We start from the raw sequence: 22,971 nt of genomic DNA on the forward strand, positions 1-22,971 counted from the left end.
CGTTTGCCAGCTTTCTGTACACTAGTCTGGGATTTTTTGCAAATAGTTTATCTGTTTTGCTTGTATGTTCTTGTCTTTGTTCCTAATTTGTGCTGCGAAAGCCTTCCACCTAGCAGTTTGTCTTCAACATTGTATTTTTCTTTTAATGCGATTTACTTTTTTAAGAAGATTCTTTTTGTGGTTCGTGTTGGGTATTTTCTCCTCCAAACATTCTTAAAACCTTGATAAGACAAACAGAGTCAAGAAACACCAGTGAGACAGAAAGTCAAATTTATCTCGCGAGGAGTGCAGTCAGGCTGTACACCAAGGCTACACTAAAGTCTGGCCTGCGCTCCCGCTCTTTTTATTAGAGAAGCCCTCACCACATCATAAAACTTGTCCTAAGGGTGGGGGGGACGACGCAAGACAAGTTTCTTCCCGTAACATAAACACATACGTCAATAAGTGCAGCTGTAAGGAAAAACAGTTTCTTTCTTTTAATCTTATCGTCGAAGGTCAGCACATCCCGTTCGTCTGTTGCAGTTATCAGCTGTTCTGCATCTGCCTGGAGTGTCCTGTTCTTCACACTAAGCATCACATCACAACAGTCAAAACAACCTCCAGTTCTTTTACTCCCAGTTCAGCCTGACCCCATCATGCTTCACTCCCAGTCGTTAGCGGCTACAAAAACAAAGTTGTATAATAATAATAAGTACATCCAGCTCTTCATTCCCAGTTCAGATTGACCCCAGCATGCTAAAACAAGGTTGAATAACAAGTACATTCTCAGGGTTACGTTAAGACAGGTGCAAAACAGTACAACACCGTTTTCATGAGAAAGAAGACAAAGGTACAAATGTTTAACAGTGATAACATATATACAAAATCTTTAACATTCCCCTCCTGTTTATCGCCTGTTAAACATATAGTAGGCATCACCCATCTTAGCACTTCTTTTTGAGATTTTCACTAAGAGGTTCATCATGGTATGTTCTATAGGCTTACACCCCAGAGGTGATGTCATCATTGTCACCATCATCGGTGTCTGGGTCATCATACTTCCATTGGTCTGGGTACAGGTCATGAGAGTCATCGTCCTCCTCATCGTCGTTTTGCCCCAGGAGTGGATATGATGCTGGACCCCCTCCTGGTCCTGGACTTATTGCTGTGGTTATCATTCTATTTACAAGGCCTCGGAGACATGGAATACAACAACATCCACACAATGTTAGAATCGCAGCAAATACTGCTATAGACACTAATAGTGAAGAAATCAAAGACCTCCATTTTCCCATCCCTTCCAGCCACCAATCCCAGCCTTCGGTGTTTACTCCACTGTGCTCTTTCATCTTCCTGTTCAACGTCCTCAGCCCGTCGATGGCTTGAGTGAGACTGCCATCTGCAGCTGTATTGTTGGGAATGAATGTGCAGCATTGTTCTCCGAACATGGCACAAACACCTCCTTTCTCTGCCAACAACATATCCAGAGCAATACGGTTCTGGAAGGCCATAAGGGACGTGGCTTCTAACTGTGAATGGACAGCCTTAAATCCTTCCTTAGTCCAATTTCCTAATTTCTGTACATTGTAGTGGATGTAGTTTATTCTGTCCACGTTTTTATTAATGGAACACCACCAACAGATGGAAGATTCGAATCCAGCTGCTATTTGATCAACCAGTTTATACTCGTCAGGCACTCCTCTGGGGACTCCTATTGCATCAATATATGTTGGATTTCCCACTCCTTTCCAATCTCTTTTTACTCTGTCTGGCTATGCCTTTCTGCCAATCTTCAGGAATAAGAGAGGCTGCATATGTCGTAACGTCTTCAGGTGTCATGGGCATGGCTTTAACTGGTAACAATAATGATATTAATGCACAATAACCTGACACATTTCGTGGCAGTCTGTCAAAGATTCTGTTATCACCACACCACCACCATACGTCACTCCTACCGACAGGTTTGAATGTGGGAGTACTATGGACCACATCCTTACACCAGGCAGTGTGGTTTAAGCTACCCAAAGTCTTACTTGTCCCTGTCAAGTTTACACATGTATGGTTAGCATGCCCAACTTTGCTTGAAAATAAAGGTTTAATCTTAGTCAATTTGGTCAATGGATAGATCTTGTCTCACTTAGAACAATTGTTGTTTGCTGCAATGTATGCCTGTGTCATTACAGTCAGCAGACAGTCTTTGGGTAATGCTGCCGGTATTACCTGTAATATAGGTCTGGGTCCCATACATACAACACAGTCCTTCTTTGCAGCTAGTCCTGCTTGTTCTGCCATTAAAAGCCAATTGTTATTTTGTCCACTAATTCCTGTAGTTACTAGGAACCAGTCATCTGCCTTCATGTCTTTTGTGCCTTGTACGGACATCCCCTTTGCTTGTATGGGCACCCCCTTTGCTTGTATGGACACCCCCTTTGACGTACTTAATTCTGTCAATATTGGTTGCTGTACTCTATCTGTTTCACAGAGGAAAAAATGGAAATACAGATCTTTTCCTGGTTTGTATACCCAAAGGAGGAACAACCAACAGTCTCCCTTTATATCAGGTGGGAATATGGTTCCTTTTTCTGTGGTATTCACCACTATAAACAGCTTATCATCTGTTTGATACATTTTGAGAATTTGACTCTGGTACTTAGCCCACTCGGTTTGTGCCCATCCTGGTGTCCATCTACTCCATTCATCGGCTACCAACGTTTCCCATCTCTTATCTTGTTGATCATTGGTCATATACCATGAGAAACTATTTCCATAATTAGTCCCTCTGTCACCATCCCATGTTCCATGGGCAAGAGCACTATATGGTACAGAGATGACCACAGAAGCATTTCTAGGAATGCAGGCTTGTACACCAAATCGGTACGCATTGTTCCTATCACACCTATGTACTGTGGCATTTATTATCGGACTGGGGTCTTCGTTACTTCTTTTTGGTCTCTGCAATCTGTGGATGTGATCCTTCTTATCATGTCCCGTGCTTATGGCTTTTAATAATAAGCCCAATCCAAAAAAGAAAAGTAGCATAACAAGGACTGTCCATGGGGTCCAGAAACCCTCGTTCTTTTTGTTTTTTTCTTTCGCCATTTCTGCACACTACAGCACACCTATGTTCAGAACAGTGGCTTCTTAATGTCTTCTGCTAGCTTTCGTGTCTAACCTGGATCTTAACACCAAGCTCACACACTATTACTAGTCTTGTCCTACTGTTCTTACTGTTTGTCTGTGTCTGCAGAAATGACTTTCTTACAGTGAGTTAAATGAATCCATGTACTTCTTTCCCCAATTTTCAAGGCTGTGGGTGTTGTGAGTAGTACTTGATGGGGCCCTTCCCATTTAGGTGAATGCCAGTGTTTTCTCTTGATGCTTCTTATCAACACCCAGTCTCCAGGTACCACTTTAGGGTCCTCCTGTGGAGAAATGGGATCATCAGTGTTTGAAACTCTCCCTCGTTGTCTTTCTAACATCTTTCTCATGTAATCCGCCAAATTGGCTTCCTCAGGTACATCCCAAATTTGCCCATTATATGGCAATCGATATTTTCTGCCAAACAATGTTTCATACGGTGTCAACCCCATGGTACTAGTTATGTTTATATACATTTTTACCAATTCTACACAATGTGTCCATGGTCTGCCTGTTTCCTCCATTGTCTTTCTAAGTCTGTTTTTTACTGTTCCATTCATCCTTTCCACTAATCCGGCACTTTGTGGATGATAAGCACAATGATTTTTGAGATTAACCTGTAGCGCTTCTCCTACGTATTGCACTATTGCATTAACAAAATGCGCTCCGTTATCTGAATAGACTGTTTCTGGTATTCCAAATCGTGGGATGATGTCTTTGCATAATGCTTTAGCCACTGTAAGTGCATCTGCATGTTTTGTAGGGAACAATTCTACCCATTTTGAGAAGGCATCAATTATGACTAAACAAAATTCCTTCCCTTCATGTTTACTCAGCTGTATATAATCCATATGAATCACTTGAAAGGGATATTGTGGTGTTGGAAATTTGCCTCTTTGGGGTCTCAAATTGCCTTGTGAGTTGTGTTTTGCACATATCATGCATGCTCTACAATGCTGTTTTGCATATGCATCGAACCCATAAAGACAAAAAATAGATTGCAATTGCGATATCATACCCCCTGATGAGACATGCGTCACGCCATGGCTCATAATAGCTGCCCATTTAAACATATTTTTTGGCAATATGGGTTTCTTTTGTGGTCATAAGTACAAATCATTTGCGAATGTAGCTCCTTTGTGTAACCACATCTGCCTTTCTTTCTCAGGTGCTTGCTGTTGCATCTCAGCAAGCAGTATGTGACCTAAGTGCAAATCTGGAGTGGTTTCCTGTACAACAAAAATAGAAGAAGCTGCTGCTGCCTCAAGTTACCTTGTTGGTAATATATGTCATCCTCTCCTTGTGTTACGTACACTCCTTTATCGCTGTTTCCTGTCTTTTTCTGCTTTAAGACTCCTTCTGCATGACAGCAGTGTGTATGTGTTTCTTCCAATGTGCCTGTAGGCAATCCAATCCAATGTTTCTGTATCCAAGCTTTTATATCCTTATTGGAATGTTGGATCAGAGCGTTTTTCAATTGTTGTTCATACACTGGTGTTCCTGGCAATATGCCACTATGGACTCTAAATACACTCTCAAATCTGCATCTAAACTCTGTCCATGGCTCTCCTTCTTTCTGTGTTGTCCTGGTAATTTCAGTATAATTTATCTTTGGTCCTAACACACCTTTTGCACGTGTAATCATAGCTTCCACTCTTGTTTTCAAGACTAGATCATCATGTGTCAGTGGTACGCCATGTTGGTCTGCAGGATTCCAGTCTCCGCGTATCTGACTCCATTTAGGGCCACATGCTTTCATCCACACCTGTTGGACTTCAGGTCCATTAAGGTGGTAAGAATTTCTAATGTTTTCTATGTCCTGCATAAATCCCTCGATATCGACATGTGGCGATGGTATCATGTCGACTGCTGCTTTGATATCATCAGCATTCCATGTTCGATATACGAGCATGGTTGATCGATGTCCTGCTGTTCCTGCACGAGGATTTGGTACTTCTATCATAGGATAGGCATCTCCCTGGTCACTGTGTTCCACCATGGGAGGGGCTGTAGGCACTTTCGCTTGACTGCGTGTTTGTGGTTTTTCGTGTTTTTCACTTTTTACCTTAGGTTTTACTGCTAAATCATACTGTGGTGGCGGTACATCGTCATCCTCTGGTAGAGGAGGATATAAAGGTGTTGTTGTCACCGACGATCCAGCCGGCGGTGGTTGTTGAGGCTGTTCTGATTCTCTGTGCTGAATTATCACATCTTCTTCTGCCTTACCTACAGCTTTCTTTTTCCTTGCTTTCTCTAATCGTCGCTTCTCTGCTCCCTTCCGTCTGTTCTCTGCTTCCTCCTCCCAAAATGCCACTAAATCGGCCCCTACTTTCTGCATCTTTTTCTCATCACCTTTATGTTCCTGTTCTAACTCCTTCTTTAGCTTCTGTATACTGACCAGGTTCAGTCGTCCGTCAAAGTCATGTTTATTTATCCAGGTCTCCAATTTCTTTGTTGCTTTTGGATTTTTTGCTTCCATAAATTTCCAGTCGTCAGTTGATAAATTTTCCTTATTTTTAGACGTCTTACCCCCCATTTTTATTATCCCTTGTTATAATTTGGACTTCAGACGGGGGCACACCTAGGGCGTTCTAAATCTGAAGTTTTCACTTTCTTTGGACGTGACAATTAATTTGCCGTCGTGTGGTTGATTCCTTTCACCTCCCCGTAGGAAGCGGAATCACTTGCCTTCGCTTCCACACACACGGTTGTCACTAACGTTGTCCAAAGTATTACACTTTCACACAGTTATTCTATTTACACTTACACAAAACACTATTTACACATAGAAACACTTTTAATAACCGTACGCGTATTCTTAGGCCAGGGGAGCTCGCCCTCCCGTGGAATTTAACTAATGTCCTGCATTAGGGGACTCCACCGTCCCTGCGAGATTTAACTGCCTTTTTACAGTGCACGTATTTCTACCCGGGATTTCCTTTACGTATTTAAAACAGAGGAGTCCGTACCCTCCTTCGGAATTTAACTACGTGCGTCCCTCGCAACCGTAGAGGAGTCCGCCCTCCTCGCGGATTTTAACTGCTTTACATTAACAGACGATTCCACGCCATCGCTTACGGAGTTTAACTGTTTTATGTGATCTGATCACCACTCACTCAGTACTGTTACAAAGAAATTCTACTCACTGACTCGACCTCCTGTCTGTCTTCTTCGGGAAAATCTCGTCAACCAGACGATGCCAACGGTGGTCGACAATTGCAGACACGATCAATCGATCGGACCTTGGCCAAGGATTTACGTCTGGACTTGACGACCTCCGCCGGACACCTCCGGTGTTGTTGAGATCCCGGACGAGCCCCCAGTCAATGTTGGGTATTTTCTCCTCCAAACATTCTTAAAACCTTGATAAGACAAACAGAGTCAAGAAACACCAGTGAGACAGAAAGTCAAATTTATCTCGCGAGGAGTGCAGTCAGGCTGTACACCAAGGCTACACTAAAGTCTGGCCTGCGCTCCCGCTCTTTTTATTAGAGAAGCCCTCACCACATCATAAAACTTGTCCTAAGGGTGGGGGGGACGACGCAAGACAAGTTTCTTCCCGTAACATAAACACATACGTCAATAAGTGCAGCTGTAAGGAAAAACAGTTTCTTTCTTTTAATCTTATCGTCGAAGGTCAGCACATCCCGTTCGTCTGTTGCAGTTATCAGCTGTTCTGCATCTGCCTGGAGTGTCCTGTTCTTCACACTAAGCATCACATCACAACAGTCAAAACAACCTCCAGTTCTTTTACTCCCAGTTCAGCCTGACCCCATCATGCTAAAACAAGGTTGAATAACAAGTACATTCTCAGGGTTACGTTAAGACAGGTGCAAAACAGCACAACACCGTTTTCATGAGAAAGAAGACAAAGGTACAAATGTTTAACAGTGATAACATATATACAAAATCTTTAACAGTTCGTTTCCCAAAAATGTGGCCATTTGGGAGATCTCTGCTCTTAGGTGGCTGATTTTTTGTTGTAATTTCTTTTTCCATCGTGGCATGGTATTCTTTTTCTTATTTGTGGTGCCGTTTCTCTCCAAATCTTGTGGGGCTAGTTTACTTTGTATGTACCATGCTGCTCCATAATTTAGAGTTTAACTCTATCAATGTGGCTCCTTTTAGGACCAGTTTGGTCAGTCCTATGTTAACTTTTTGAAGGATATTTTTGAATTTTTTATTCTCCTTTAGTCAGCTTTGGGCGCTTGTTCATGTCCATTTTTCTTGTTTCTTCAATCTTATTTGCCAATTCCTCTTCTAGTTCCTGCTGTTCTGGGTCTGTGTGCACCTGTATATTATTTTGTAGATGAGCTGGTGAACTGTTCATTTTTTCGGGGGCAGTGAGTTGCTCGTTTTTTCAGGGGGCAGTGAGTTGCTCGTTTTTTTCAGGGGGCAGTGAGTTGCTCGTTTTTTCGGGAGGCAGTGAATGGTTTGTTTTTTCAGGGGGCAGTGAGTTGCTCGTTTTTTCGGGAGCAGTGGATGGTTAGTTTTTTCGGGAGGCAGTGAGTTCGTTTTTTCGGGGGGCAGTGAATGGTTTGTTTTTTCGGGGATGTACTTTTTTTGAGGGCAATCATTTTTTGGTGGTGTAATGGGTTGCGTCAGAGAGCAGATGCCGTCTCTTATCATTTGCTCAACCTCCTGTTGCATCGTTTTTATTTCATTATCCGAGAAATGTTTTTGTTAAAGTTTGATTTTTGGGTTGTGAGATTCTTACAAGTGATGTCTTTCTTATTTGGGCAATGGTGGTGGAATATTTTTTGCCATTCTTTGGATCTCTTTGTCTGATTTTTGGGGTATTTTATTTTGGCATATTCCTTTGCCCACAACAGTATCCACTCTTCCTCTTCCACTGACTCCTTTTAAACTGGAGTTGCTTCCCTTTATCCAGCAACTGATAGTTTTTTATCGCTTCCTTTTGGGCTTCTTCCTTTACTTTTTTTTATTTCCTCAGCCGTCAGATATTTTGCGATCTGTGAGGCGATCGATTCCAGTTTTGCGGTTGTGGTGGCTTCTTTCTTTTGTGTAGGTAAATCCGCTTCTTTTATGCATTCCTCAAATACGCCTTTTTTCTTTCTGCCCCACTTCTCATGCCTTGAGTAAGTGACGCAGTGAAAGATCTTTTTTTCTCTTCAATGGTCCAATTAACTGTGGTGTAGTTTCGCTTGTTTCTTCTGGCCCATTGATGCTGTTGTTGTTGCTGGAGTCCAGGATCAGAACTATGCTGATCTGGTGGATTATCCAGCCGAGTGTCGTTCTGTTCCAGTATTTGTTGTCGATCAGAACAGCTAAATGGTTTTCTTCTTGCTTGCCTCTCCTTTTGTTGGTCTGAGTTGTTCATGTGACCAGATGCTTTTCTATGTTTAGAGCCTTTAAATTGTTTCTCATCAGTGTTGCCTGAACGAGCAATATTGGTATTTTTCTGACAGTTAAAACTTGACTGAAGTTCTCTGGTCTGTTTCCAGTCATCACTGTCATCAGTCTCAGTTCCAGAACTGTCTGAACTCCTGCCACTGGTATCTGGTTCTAAATGACTGTTTGGACCTGAGTTGCTGGCTGGTTGTGGTCCTCCATCATCCTCTCCATCAGCTGAGTCCTCATGTGTGTCTTCAGGTAGCTCTTGGTGCCAGATCTTTTACCACAGTGGGTGCAGCTGAGAGAGTTCGCCTCTGTGTGAGTTCTCACGTGGACCTTCAGACTTCGCTGGTAGCCAAATTGTTTGCCACAGTCACAGCAGTTAAATGGTTTCCCCTCACTGTGCGTTTTCAAGTGTCTCTTCAGATCTGTCCTGTCACCAAACCTTTTTTCACACTCAGAGCAGCTGAATGGTTTCACTCCTGTATGAAGCCTCATGTGTTCTTTCAGACTCCTCTTGTAGCCAAATCGTTTCTCACACTCAGAACAGCTAAACGGTTTCTCATTATTACATTTCTTATTGCTGACAGGTTTTTTGTTGCCGTCCGTGTTCAGTGTTGACTGAGGATTTTTTGCTTCTTTCCAGTCATCACTGTTATCAGTCTCAGGTTCATCACTGCCTGGATGGGAGCTGGTGTCTGGATCTGATCCTCCACAGTCCTTTGGATCAGATTCTGTTTTCAGCGGTTCAGTCGAGCTGCTGGCTCGAGGGTCTGCCCCTCTGTTCTCCTGTCTTTCTTTGATGAAGCTGTGATGACTGAGGTTCCTCTTCATCATCATCTTCACTCTTCACAGGGACACGAGTCATCATGAACTCAATATCGGACTCCTCCTGCTCATCTTTAATGTGTGGACAATCTGGACCCTCCTTGTCCAGACCACAGCTACAGTCCACATGATCATGAGGAAGCTCTGCTTTACCGACCAACAGCTGCTGCATCTCTAAAGGATCAATGAAAGACATCTTAGAAAAATCGTCTAAATCTGTGTCTGTTATGTTAGTCTGTCTGATGGAAAAACTCAAAAACCACCTTAATGTTGCCTACCACAATGTTTTGGCAACAATAAACCTCAACCAAAATACAATGCTGCATTTAAATTGCATGTTTTCTGAGCACTGCCAACCAATCTGCAACATTCCTGCGAACAGATTTAGCCTTTTTTCAACAGTAATGATCCACTTTAGACAGTGGTGGGCACAGTTCCGCTAACTCCTAATTAGCGAAGCTAACTTTTTGTTACCTGAATTAGCTTTTCAGCTAACTTTGAAAACCATCAGCAGATTAGCTTCTGCTAACTTTAGTTATGATAACGTTTAGACCACTAACATCTTTTTGTGGGCATAGTGAATAAAGCTTAACAATTAAAAACATTTATAAAGCCTGAAATCAAACATTTTAGTTCTTGTCTGTTACGTGTTTTGTAGCAGACAGACAGCTATGAGAGATAGAGCTCAATCCTCTGCCAGCAAAGGAGAGCTGGCTACCAGACAGAAAAGACAAAAAATCTAATTTATTTTCACAGCCATACAGTCTTGCAGCCGTGTCACAGGAGGCATGCACAGCAAGACAGTTTTGACTTATGGTTAAAATTTTAAACAAATTAATTCTGGACAAGTTATCGAAATTAACATCACCACTGTCGTTTATGGTATTCATTTTCAATTTTTTTTCATTTATATAGCGCCAAATCACAACAGAGTTGCCTCAAGGCACTTCACACAATTAAGGTCTAACCTTACCAACCCCCAGAGCAACGGTGGAAAGGAAAAACTCCCTCTGAGGAAGAAACCTCAAGCAGACCAGACTCAAAGGGGAGACCTTCTGCTTGGGCCATGATACATATACAAATTACAGAACAATTCACAGAAACAATTCACAAAACGAATATACAGGAAATGCTGTTGGTGCACAGGACAGGAGGCTCTCCAACACAAATACAACTCCCATCTGTGGATGGAGCTGCACCTTAAACAGAGAGATAAAAAACAGAATCAGGCATCAGAAAGACAAGAAATACAGTATAATTCACCAGCATCAAACAACAAGAAAAACAGGAAATACAAAGGTGATCGCCGGCCACTAGCCCTGAGCTTCACTGAAAGACCCAGAATTTAGATAAAGTTGAGGCCTTGGCACGCTCTGTTTACTAATAAAATGAATTAAAAGAGTAAAAAGCGTAAAACAAAACTACACCAGTATGTTAGCCGTACAAAATGGAAAATAAGTGCGTCTTAAGTCTGGACTTGAAAGTCTCCACAGAATCTGACTGTTTTATTGATGCAGGGAGATCATTCCACAGAACAGGGGCACAATAAGAGAAAGCTCTGTGACCCACAGACTTCTTATTCACCCTAGGGACACAAAGTAGTCCTGCACCCTAAGGACGCAGAGCCCGGGCCGGTACGTAAGGTTTAATTAGGTCAGCTAGGTAGGGAGGTGCCAGTCCGTGATGGCAAAATGGGTGTAATGTGGTCAAACGTTGTGCTTCGTGTCAAAAGTCTAGCTGCAGCATTTTGAACCAATTGGAGAGCCCTAATGCTGGACTGTGGTAAACCACAAAATAGAACATTGCAGTAGTCCAATCTAGAAGAGATAAACGCATGGATCAGGGTCTCAGCATCAGCCATAGACAGGATGGGACGAATCTTCACTATATTTCACAGGTGGAAGAAAGCAGTCATAGTAATACGAGGTCTGTCCATAAAGTATAGGTCCTTTTTATTTTTTTCAAAAACTATATGGATTTCATTCATATGTTTTTACGTCAGACATGCTTGAACCCTCATGCGCATGCGTGAGTTTTTCCATGCCTGTCGGTGACGTCATTCGCCTGTGAGCACTCCTTGTGGGAGGAGTCGTCCAGCCCCTCGTCGGAATTCCTTTGTCTGAGAAGTTGCTGAGAGACTGGCGCTTTGTTTGAGCAAAAATTTTTCTAAACCTGTGAGACACATCGAAGTGGACACGGTTCGAAAAATTAAGCTGGTTTTCGGTGAAAATTTTAATGGCTGATGAGAGATTTTGAGGTGATACTGTCGCTTTAAGGACTTCCCACGGAGCGGCTGCGTCCCGACGCGCAGACCCGTCCGCACGTCTTTCATTAAAAAAATCTCCTTTAACAGTGGAATATCCGGATAAAATGCTGAACCCGACTTCTTCTGAAACTTCTCTGTTCTCTCACGACATCCTGGATCAATAGAGCCTGAAATGTGGAGGTTTTCAGCTTGAAACAGGCTGACGACGGCGCCTGGGAGCGCTGCGCGACGTCTCGCTCCATGGCTTTTGTTGTAATTTGGCGCTTTATAAGCTGATTAAACTGAAACTGAACAACATTTTATTGAGTCTTAAAGTAAATAAATATGAAATTGGTTACTGGATCCTTCAACTTTGGACATAATAAACTCTACATGGTGGATCCTTGATCTCTGGACATAAACAGAAATAAAATCTTAGTTTTTGTCAAAAGCATTTCCTTTCAGACATTATTATTGGCATGAATGTCTTTCCATACCTATGAGCTGCAGCTCTTGCAGCTGTGCTGGAGCTCAGGTTTATAAAGAATGCAACACGTCTCATTTTGGGAGGAAAAAAACATTTTAGTCGATTGTAGTTTATTGTCTGTATTGCAATGTTTGTAAAGAGGTGTCATTTTATTTAAAGCGTCAATTCGTTTTAAAGTTATTACTTCTGAGCGGACTCTGTCTCAGTAGAAAGCCGCGCAGCGTTTGGAGCTGTGCCAACGGAACGGAGGATGAGTCTCTTGACTGCAACAAGACAAGAATCCCAGTTCGTGACTTTAATACATACAAAAGTGACTCATGATATTTTAATGGCTTTGAGAGGGGTTAAGAAGTGGACTTGCTGCTTCTGAAGAGCAGTGAATTAAAGAGCCACAAGCCATTGAATCTAAGCATTGCTTCATTGATTCACGCTTCAAACTGGAGTCGTGCTGCAGACACATTACGCTGTATTGAAAATAAGTGTAACGGTCCAAAATTATAGCATAAACAGCCCGTAGCGCAAGTTTGCACTAGCTAGAACCCTGCGTAGTGGTGTCCAAATCCACTGTAAGCAGAAGATCATTCACCACTTTAGTGAGAGCCATCTCTGTGGAATGATATTTTCTAAAAGCAGACTGCAGTGGCTCAAAAAGATTATTCTCAGTAAGATAGTCTACGAGCTGCCGTGACACCACTTTTTCCAGAATTTTAGAGCAAAATGATAGATTTGATATCGCCCAATAGTTTGTCAATACACTAGGGTCAAGATTAGGTTTCTTAAGTAATGGTTTAATCACTGCAGATTTGAAACATTTAGGAACAGATCCAGAAGTTAATGAGAGATTAATCATTTCCAGCACAGTCGGCCCAAGAGTGGGCCACAGGTCCTTAAACAGTTTTGTTGGTATAGGATCAAATAAACAGGTTGTGCTTTTTGTTGACGTTACAAGTTTTGTCAGCATGCCTAGTGAGATACTATCAAATTCTGTAAATCTAGGTAATACCTCAGTAGTGGTGCCCACCTCAATAGCAGGGTGTAGTGGCTGGGTTAAGGCATGCTGGGATATGTTTAACCTAATGTCTTCCATTTTCTTCTCAAAGTCATCCAGGAAATCTTGTGCTGTAAAAGGAGAGCGAACTACAGGTGGTTGTCCATGCATAAGCGTTGCCACCTTGTCGAACAAGAACTTTGAGTTATGCTTGTTTCTGTTGATCAAATCAGAGTAGTAAGTCCGCTTTGTAGCCAATAATGCATGCTTATATTCTAAGATAGCATCACGCCATGCAAGGTGGAATACTTCTAATTTTGAACGATGCCATTTCCGTTCTAGACCTCTAGCCTTATGCTTGAGGTCACGCAGGTAATCATTGAACCAAGGTGACTGTGTTTTGGGGGAGCATGGTTTTAACACAGGTCGAGTGTAGTTTTGAGCGCTGAGTTTAAACTATCCACAAGACTATCTACTGATTGGGTATTTGCCAAATGTGAACCTAAGACATCAGGCAGTTTAGCTTCGAGTTCAGTCTTAGTTGAGGAGTTGATGCATTGCCATCGTGATAAATAAGGTTGTTATTCCACTAAACACGGCAGCAAAACTGTAAACCTAATAAGTGAGTGATCAGAGACCACTGATGTAAGAGGCATGATGTCAATATTTGTGACAGCAATACCACATGCGAGAACCAAATCCAGGGTATTTCCACTAATGTGTGTCGAGTCCCGAATGCATTGCTGAAATCCTAATGCATCCACAATTGCCATAAATGATTTGCAGAGGGGATCAGAAGGCTTATTTATATGAATGTTAAAGTCACCAATAATCAGAATGTTATCTGCACTAGTTGACAAGTTAGAGATGAACGCACCAAATTCATCTAAGAATTCAGAATATGGGCCAGGAGGCCTATATGCAGTGACAAAGTAATACGGCAGATTTTTATTCTTCTGACCTTGGCAATGCGTAATATCCTGAGCAGAGCAGAGAATCAGATGCTCAAACGAGTTATATTTGTGACCCCCAACAGCTAATAAGCTAAACCTAGATTTATAAATAAGAGCAACACCCCCGCCTTGCTTCACGTCAAGAGAGTCGTGATTAAATGTATATGCTGGTGGGCAGGTCTCATTTAAGGGGAGGACAGCAGTAGGTTTAAGCCAGGTTTCACATAACCCAATCATATCTAAGTGATGATCAATAATTAGATCATTAATCAACAATGATTTTGAAGACAGTGATCTAATGTTAATGAGACCCAGACTAAGGACCTCAGTGGGATTGACGGTTGAACCGTTTAGATTTAGGGGTGGTTCCAGAGTAGCATATATAAGATGCCTAGAAGTAGGTTTAGGTTTGAGACATTCCACGCGCGTTGTAGGTAGCAGACACAAAATCTTTGCTATTGCTGGAACAACCACTAGGCCATCCTCAATTTCATCATCATCCAATGCAGTAATGGGTTTTAATTTTGCAAAGCATATCCCTCTATGATGTTATGGACACGTCTATGGAAGCAGGCCAGTCTCAACTTGTTGAATTTCCCTCCCTGGCAGATAAACTACGCTATCACCATATAATTTCCCCGCTAAGCTAATGGATTCCACACCCACATTTGTCATAAGCCTTGCAGGGCTCTCTAATAGGGATGGGTATCTATAAGATTTTATTCATTGATACCATTATCAATTCCGCTTATCAATCCAATTCCCTTATCGATACCTCTTGTGAATTTTTTGTGTGTGTACTAGAAGTAGGCTTTACAGGTTTTCTATGTCAAAGGGTCAAAGAGCTTTTTCTTATCGTGCACCCACTCTGTGGAATGGTCTTCCTGCGACTGTGAGGCAGTCTGAGTCCATGGACATTTTTAAGTCAAGACTTAAAGCCTATTTTTATTCTCTTTCTTATGAATAGTTTTTATTTTTTTTATCTGTTTTATTCTTTTACTTCTGTTTATAATTATGTATTTGAATTTTGTTTTATTTATTTTAATTTTTTATGTTGAACTCTTCTATATGAGGCGCCTTGAGATGGCTTTTGTTGTGATTTGATGCTTTATAAGCCAATTAAAATTAAACTGAACATTTTATTGAATCTTAAAGTAAATAAATATGAAATTGGTCACTGGATCCTTAAACTTTGGACATAATAAACTCTACATGGTGTATCCTTGATCTCTGGACATAAATAGAAATAAACAAAATCTGTAGTTATTGTCAAAAGCATTTCCTTTCAGACATTAATGGCATGAATGTCTTTCCATACCTCTGAGCTAAGCTCAGCTGGCTGTGCTGCATGTCAGGATGTAATTTATAAAGAATGCAGGACGTCTCATTTTGGGAGGGGAAAAAAAAAAACATTTTAGTCGATTGTAGTTTCTTGTCTGTATTACAACATTTGTAAGCGGTGTCATTTTATTCAAAGAGGCAATTTGTTTTGAGGTCATTAATTCCAACCAGACTCTTTCAGCAGAGAGCCGCGCAGCGTTTGGAGCTGTGCCAACGGAACGGAGGACAATTCTCATTTCTTGACTACAAGACAAGAGTCCCAGTTAGTGACTTTAACACGCACAAAAGTGACTCATGATATTTTAATGGCTTTGAGAGGGGTTAAGAAGCGGACTTGGCATTTCTGAAGAGCAGCGAATCAAAGAACCATGATCCAGTGGATCGAAACATTGTTTCATTGGTTCATGCTTCAAAGTGGTGTCGCGCTGCAGAAACGGTTGATTACAGAGCCGCTGTCTTCTTCATCCTTCATCTCGCAACCTACCTGTGGGGCATATGCACTGATGATATTCATCATCACCCCTTCAATTTCAAACTTCACACTCATCACCCTGTCAGACACTCACTTATCCTCCAACACACTCTTAACATCCTCTTCCTTTAAAATGACCCCAACACTATTTCTCTTCCTTTCCTCACCATGACACAACAACCTGAACCCCCCCCACCTATGCTCCTGCTCTTACTTCCCTTCCACTTGGTCTCTTGCTCACACAATATGTCTACCTTTCTCCTCTCCATCATATCAGCCAGCTCAAAGTCCCGACTCCACCCTTTTAGTTTTCCTCCCGCCGTCTGTGGACATGTTTCTCCTCTTCTTCTTCTTCGCCCAGCAGTCGCCCAATTTCCATCGGCACTCTGTTGGGCAACAGCACCGGTGGCAGTCGTCGTTAACCTGGGCCTTGACTGATCCGGTATGGAAATTCGATTCTTAGTCTGCATGGTTGGCTTGTTGTACACCGGATGCTCTTCCTCATGCAACCCTCCTCATTTGCCCGAACTAGGGAGCAGTGTCACCGGGAGAACGTCCCCCGCCCCCTAATAATCAGTCTACCCCACATTCACTGCGCATGCATCATTTTGGAGCATCAGCAATGATTCACTGATTATCGCCTCGTTTCTGCTTAAAACTGACTTTAGAATGATTTAAGAGGTTTGAATTTCTCATCTGATGGTTAATAATCACATTATGTGATTTAAAGTGGTTATGTTTGGCTCATCACACCCAGGCAACTGTGTCAAACTAACACCATCTTACAGGCAACAAGCAGCAGTTTGTTCATAAAAAACTGTTTTGTGGTCGTTAACAGGCTCCGTTCAAAATGCTTATGAAGTTTGTTGTCTGCTTTCATCCATTGCGGTGTTTTTTTTTTTTTTTTCGCAGCAATTACAGACGATGTCCTTAAATGTGCCAAACATACGCCCCTTTTCACACTGCAATACAGCCTTAAAAAAGTGGTGTAAAAAACGTAGTCTAGATGCACAAAACGTGTCAAATACACGATCACGGTTGGGTGAATAAGGTAAGACATTATATTTATCTGCCCAATGGTTGGGCGAATAGCCTTTGCCATTTTTAAAGCCTCATTTATAAATAAATAAAATTAAACAAAAATAAATCCTGAGCCATCAGCGGTCTTCTATGACCACTTACGTACATATGACCACTAGGCGGCGCTTACGTCTGCTGTTTCACGCATTAAAAAAATTTTGTGAATCCTGAGCTTTAGCTAATGTTAGCTTAGCAATATTAGCATCGGCAAAAAAAGCAACAAACCTGCTCTCTGCTGCATCATTTCCTCGTTTAAAACCGAATTTCGGACTTGATGCCGGTTCTGGTCCATGACGAGTCCTGAAAGTCGGTCCTGACTGACACTTTTTTTTTTTCTTCTTCTTCTTCAGTTCCGGCAGGCTATACGCTGGTGTGCGCAATACTGCCCTCGTCTGTTATGATGCCGATGTTACACTATATTCTTGTCTTTTTTTTTCAAAAACTTTATTTCAATAAATGCAATAACAGTAAACGAACAAAAACAAGGTCACAATAACATTCTCAGTATTATCATGAGAAAGAGATTAAAAAAAACATGCAGATACCAGCCATGGCTTTCCACCGGGGGGCGTGCCTGTTCTGAAACCTGCGCCATATGCTCCCAACCAGGGTCGCCCTGGTCTGTTCAGTATGGAAGCCCTATCTCGCAATTAATCAAAAAACTTTTTTCAAGTGGCGCAAACGGGCTTCCATAGTTCAGAGTACAGGTTGGAGGGGTTTTTTTTTTTTCTTAACTAATTAAGAATGAATTGAATTACAACATCTCGTAGAGGAGACAAATATTCAAACAAAAACAGACAAAAATAAAAACAAACAAGAACAAATTCAAAAGGGGCATTACCCAGTGACAGATAAGGAGCTAGGTCATTTCCTAAAAGTAACAGAGTTTATATCCTTGTGGATTTTACACGCCAGCTTAGATTTCACTTTTTGGAGAGACAAGAAAAATAATTTAAAGTCATTAACAAAACCTACAAAGGAGGGCTTATTGATTCTCCATTTACAACAGTGAATGTAATATTTATCCATGAGTATGACAATATTTACCACATCAGAAATAGAAGACCTTAGATTGTCCATATAAAAAATAATGTGAGAGATGACAAAAGGTAACATATCAGTTATTTTCACAGATAACCACTCATTGATATCCAGCCAAACGTTCCTAGATACAGGGCATAAATAAAACATATGTTCTAAGGTTTCCTCAGCTACATTACAGAAGGCACAAGGCTCTACTTCAAACCCAAATCTTCTTTTAAGGAAATCAGCAACTGGATAGATTTTATTTATTATTTTAAAGTGAGTTTCTTTTACCTTAGGTGAAACAGGCCACTTCACAAATTTTGTGTGAGCCTTTTCCATAACTGACAAGGACACTTCATCAGTTATTCTGAACAAGGCTCCGTTGAAGTTATGGAATAGCTCTACTTTAAAGGCTACACTAACAAATCTGTTATCACATTTCTGATTGTTTATGTGAATTTCATCTATAATTAACTGAGGTGAATGAGATCTACCATTATAATTCTTCTTAATATTTTGTATCAATCTAATCAAAGGCAGGGGGACAGCCTTGCAGATTTTGTTATATTCATACTGAGAACATTTTAACTTATATTTAGACGAAAAGACACTATGATTCAAAAATTCACCATCCCCATCCATTATATCAGCAACAAACCAAATGTCTCTCTCATACCAATCCTTCTTAAAAAGTGATTTTCTATTGATGTTAATAACTCTGTTATTCCATAAGGTTGCTCCATGAGGCAAAAAATTATGGGTAAATATCATTTTCCAAAAGTGAAGAATCTGTTGATGAAATTTTGAAAGTTTCAAAGGAATCTTACTGATATCAAAATCACATTTTAAAAGAAAATCAAATCCTCCAACTTTATTGAACAGTGATCTAGGTATGTGGAACCACATAGAATCAGACTGGGCCAAAAAGGTTTTAATCCATTTAACCTTTAGAGTCCCAACCATTGTTTCAAAATCTGGAGCTCTGATACCACCTTCTTTATACTCTTTAATAAGCTGTGATCTTTTAATGTAATGTGTTTTATTCTTCCACAGAAACTGAAAAATAATAGAGTTGGCTTTTTTTAATATTGTTGGGAGAAATATAAAGTGAATGACAAGGGTAGATCAAATTTGAAATGCCATCTGCTTTGGAAAGAATCACTCTGCCAAAAATGGTTAGGTCTCTGGATAACCATCGGCTAAATTTTCTTTTCATATCTGATATTCAGACAGAGATATTGGCGTCCTCTTTTCTGAGTGTTTTTGGACATTGTTAGTCCAAGGTATTTAACTTCAGATTCGACTCTAATTGAAGCAATAGTAGAATCTGTGCATGTATGTCAAGGAAGCAATTCACACTTTTTAGTATTAAGGATTAGCCCTCATGCATTAGGAAAAAATATTAATTATGCTTAAAGCTTTTTCAACCATACATTTATCTTTGAGGAAGATGGCTGTATCATCAGCAAACTGACTAATTTTGAATTCTTTGTCAAAAATTGTAATACCAATTAAATCCTGACTATTATTAATGAGCAGTGCTAATAGTTGAGTAGTCAAAATAAATAATTTAGGAGATATGGGGCATCCTTGTCGGATGCCCCGCAACACCTTAAACTTAGTTTTGTTCATTTAGTGTTTTCCATTTTTACAGTGTTTTCTTATTTGTTTACTGTATTTGTTATCTGGCTCATTCTGTGTCTCTCTTTAAGACTTATTTTGATTCTTGCATTTATTGTTTAGTCATTTAGTGCATTGGTCCAAGAAGCTCTTCACATTCTAGTTTTTCTTATTTTGGTTCTTGCATTTGTTGTTTGGTTCAATCAGTGTCTCTGTTTAAGAAGGATCAATCATGTTATTTGCTTTCTGTATATTGAAGGCGCCTCTGTTCCCTCTCTTACTTTGAAGGCGCCTCTGTTCTCTCTTACTTTGAAGGCGGCTCTGTTCTCTCTTACTTTGAAGGCGCCTCTGTCCGCTCTCTTACTTTGAAGGCGCCTCTGTCCGCTCTCTTACTTTGAAGGCGCCTCTGTTCTCTCTTACTTTGAAGGCACCTCTGTTCTCTCTTACTTTGAAGGCGCCTTTGTTCCCTCTTTAACTTTGAAGGCGCCTCTGTTCCGTCTCTTACTTTGAAGGTGCCTGTGTTTCCGGCCCTTAGCTTAGCCTGCTAGCTGTGAGCAGCAGCCTTCGTGTCTGTGACTCTTTGGTTCTTTTGTTGTTTTGTGACGTTGAGTTTGTTGTAGAAAAAGTTGTGTGAAAATGTCTAAAGTCCAAATGTTGAGAGCGTTGGTGAAGCAGCGACTAACTGCAGCTGCTGAAGAGATATTTGGGCTGTTTGAAAGAACCATAGCAGAGTACGAGGAGGAACTTTGTCGTTCCAAAGAGGAGAACCACCGACAGCGACACCTGCTGGACACCGTCTTTAACCCGGACGTTCACTTACAGGCAGCAGGTTCGTTCGTATTTCTTTCTTTTAGGATTCTACCCTGGATCTTGACATCTTTCTTTCCCTGTTCTGTGTGTCGGTGTCTCAGCCACATTAGGTTCTGCTGTTTTTCTCCACCTGTGTTCAGGTGCTGGTCCAAGACTCCCTGGTAACCCTGGCTTTGATTTGCAGTTCTTCTGTTATTTCACCTGTATGACATCATCATGTCACCTGAGCTTTCTGCTGCTTTGTTTTAGTTTTTATAGTTTTATTTTATGGTTTCGTCTGCAGATGTGCAGCAGTTGTTAATGAGGAAAGACCAGATTCCTGTTCAGGAGCTCTGGATTCCTAATCTGGACCAGAAGGAGCCTGATGTCATCGCGTTCATGTTGACTGGTGTTTCTATGAAGCACGAAGATGAAGAAGACAAACCTCAGTCCTCAAAACATCGTCAGAGACGAGCTGAGGACAGCAGAGGGGCAGAGCTTGAAGCTCATCACATGGAAACAAAGTTTGATGGAGAGCAGTTTGAAGAGCCTGAACCAGGCACAAAGTCTGAACTCGATGATGATTTACGACCTGCAAGTGATGCTGGGAATCCAGACTTTTATCAGCTAGAGACTGATGACGAGGATATGAGTGAACTGCATTCAGGTTTGAACTCTCTGAAGAATACAGACACTCCTGATACTCGGAGACATAGCAGTGAAGAGAAACCATTTCACTGCTCCAAGTGTGGAAAAACATTTGACAGAAAACACAATCTGAAGGAGCACATGAGAATTCATACTGGAGAGAAACCGTTCAGCTGTGCTGAGTGTAATAAAAGCTTTGGTCTGAGGAGACATCTGTGGAGACACGTGAGCACGCATGCAAGACATGAGAAGTGGGGCAGGAGAAAAAAGGCAGTATTTGAGGAGAAGATAAAGAAGCGGATTTACCAGTGGAAAAGAAAGAAGCCACCACAACTGCAAAATTACAATCGATTGCCTCTCAAGTTACAAAATATTTGACAGCAGAGGACATAGAAAAAATAAAGGAAGAAGCCCACAATGAAGTAATAAAGGATCATCAGTCGATGGAGGAGGGGAAACGGCTTGAGTTTGAGGGGAGTCAGTGGAAGAGGGAGGAAGAGTGGGTATTGTTGTGGGCAATCGAATATGCGAAAATAAAATACACCAACCAGAGAGAACGAAGTAAAGAGTGGCAAAGAATATTTTACCATCATTGCCCAAGTAAAAAAGATATACCAAGGGGCCGACTTACCACCCAGAAACACAACTTTATTGTACAAAAACATTTCACGGATATTGAACTACATGAGATGCAGCAAGAGGCTGCATCTCATGAAAAAGATTAGGCGCTAAAGACCAGTTATTGATAGACAATGCTATCCTGGAGGACTGCAAAAGAAGGAGGAGAAACCTCAGCATGGCTTGGATTGACTATAAAAAGGCATTTGATAAAATCCCACATTCATGGATTATGAGATGCCTAGAACTTTATAACATCAATAAGGAAGTAAGATCTCTCTATTATATTTTTATTCTTATTTTCTGAGTGCAGGGAGGACTTTTTAAAATTATATTTTTCATCATATTTTATGAGTGCAGGGAGGACTTTTTACAATGATATTTTTATTATTTTATGAGTGCAGGGAGGACTTTTTAAAAATTACATTTTTATTCTTATTTTCTGAGTGCAGGGAGGACTTTTTTAAATTATATTTTTAGTCATATTTTATGAGTGCAAGGAGGACTTTTTTAAATTAGATTTTTATTCATATTTTATGAGTGCAGGGAGGACTTTTTAAAATTATATTTTCATCATATTTTATGAGTGCAGGGAGGACTTTTTACAATGATATTTTTATTATTTTATGAGTGCAGGGAGGACTTTTTAAAAATTACATTTTTATTCTTATTTTCTGAGTGCAGGGAGGACTTTTTTAAATTATATTTTTAGTCATATTTTCTGAGTGCAGGGAGGACTTTTTTTAATTAGATTTTTATTCATATTTTCTGAGTGCAGGGAGGACATTTTTAAATTATATTTTTATTCTTATTTTCCTTGTGCAGGGAGGACTTTTTAAAATTATATTTTTAGTCATATTTTATGAGTGCAGGGAGGACTTTTAAAATTATATTTTTACTCATATTTTATGAGTGCAGGGAGGACCTTTTAAATTAGATTTTTATTCATATTTTATGAGTGCAAGGAGGACTTTTTTAAATTAGATTTTTATTCATATTTTATGAGTGCAGGGAGGACTTTTTAAAATTATATTTTATTCATATTTTATGAGTGCAGCGAGGACTTTTTTAAATTAGATTTTTATTCTTATTTTATGAGTGCAGCGAGGTCTTTTTAAAATGATATTTTTATTGATATTTTATGAGTGCAGGGAGGACTTTTTTAAATTATATTTTATTCTTATTTTATTAGTGCAGGGAGGACTTTTTAAAATTATATTTTTATTCTTATTTTATGAGTGCAGCGAGGGCTTTTTAAATTAGATTTTTACTCCTATTTTATGAGTGCAGGGAGGACTTTTTAAAATTATATTTTTACTCCTATTTTATGAGTGCAGGGAGGACTTTTTAACTTAGATTTTTATTCATATTTTATGAGTGCAGGGAGGACTTTTTTAATTATAT

The 22,971-nt window shown here is 40.4% G+C and overlaps 1 long non-coding RNA gene across 2 annotated transcripts; it reads left to right on the plus strand.

The window, feature by feature from the left end:
• The first annotated feature begins 7,029 nt into the window (after nucleotides 1-7,029).
• LOC117525405 lies at nucleotides 7,030-20,664 on the plus strand. Of its 2 annotated transcripts, none has more exons than XR_004565036.1 (3): nucleotides 7,030-7,040; nucleotides 20,139-20,341; nucleotides 20,606-20,664. It is a non-coding gene; the product is annotated as an uncharacterized LOC117525405 (long non-coding RNA). The 2 variants fall into 2 exon arrangements; XR_004565035.1 differs by lacking the exon at nucleotides 7,030-7,040 and adding an exon at nucleotides 8,891-8,902 and having other exon boundaries at nucleotides 20,185-20,341.
• The last annotated feature ends 2,307 nt before the right edge of the window (nucleotides 20,665-22,971 follow it).

Source organism: Thalassophryne amazonica, chromosome 14 (assembly GCF_902500255.1).
Source record: "Thalassophryne amazonica chromosome 14, fThaAma1.1, whole genome shotgun sequence".
NCBI classification, from domain to species: Eukaryota; Metazoa; Chordata; class Actinopteri; order Batrachoidiformes; family Batrachoididae; genus Thalassophryne; species Thalassophryne amazonica.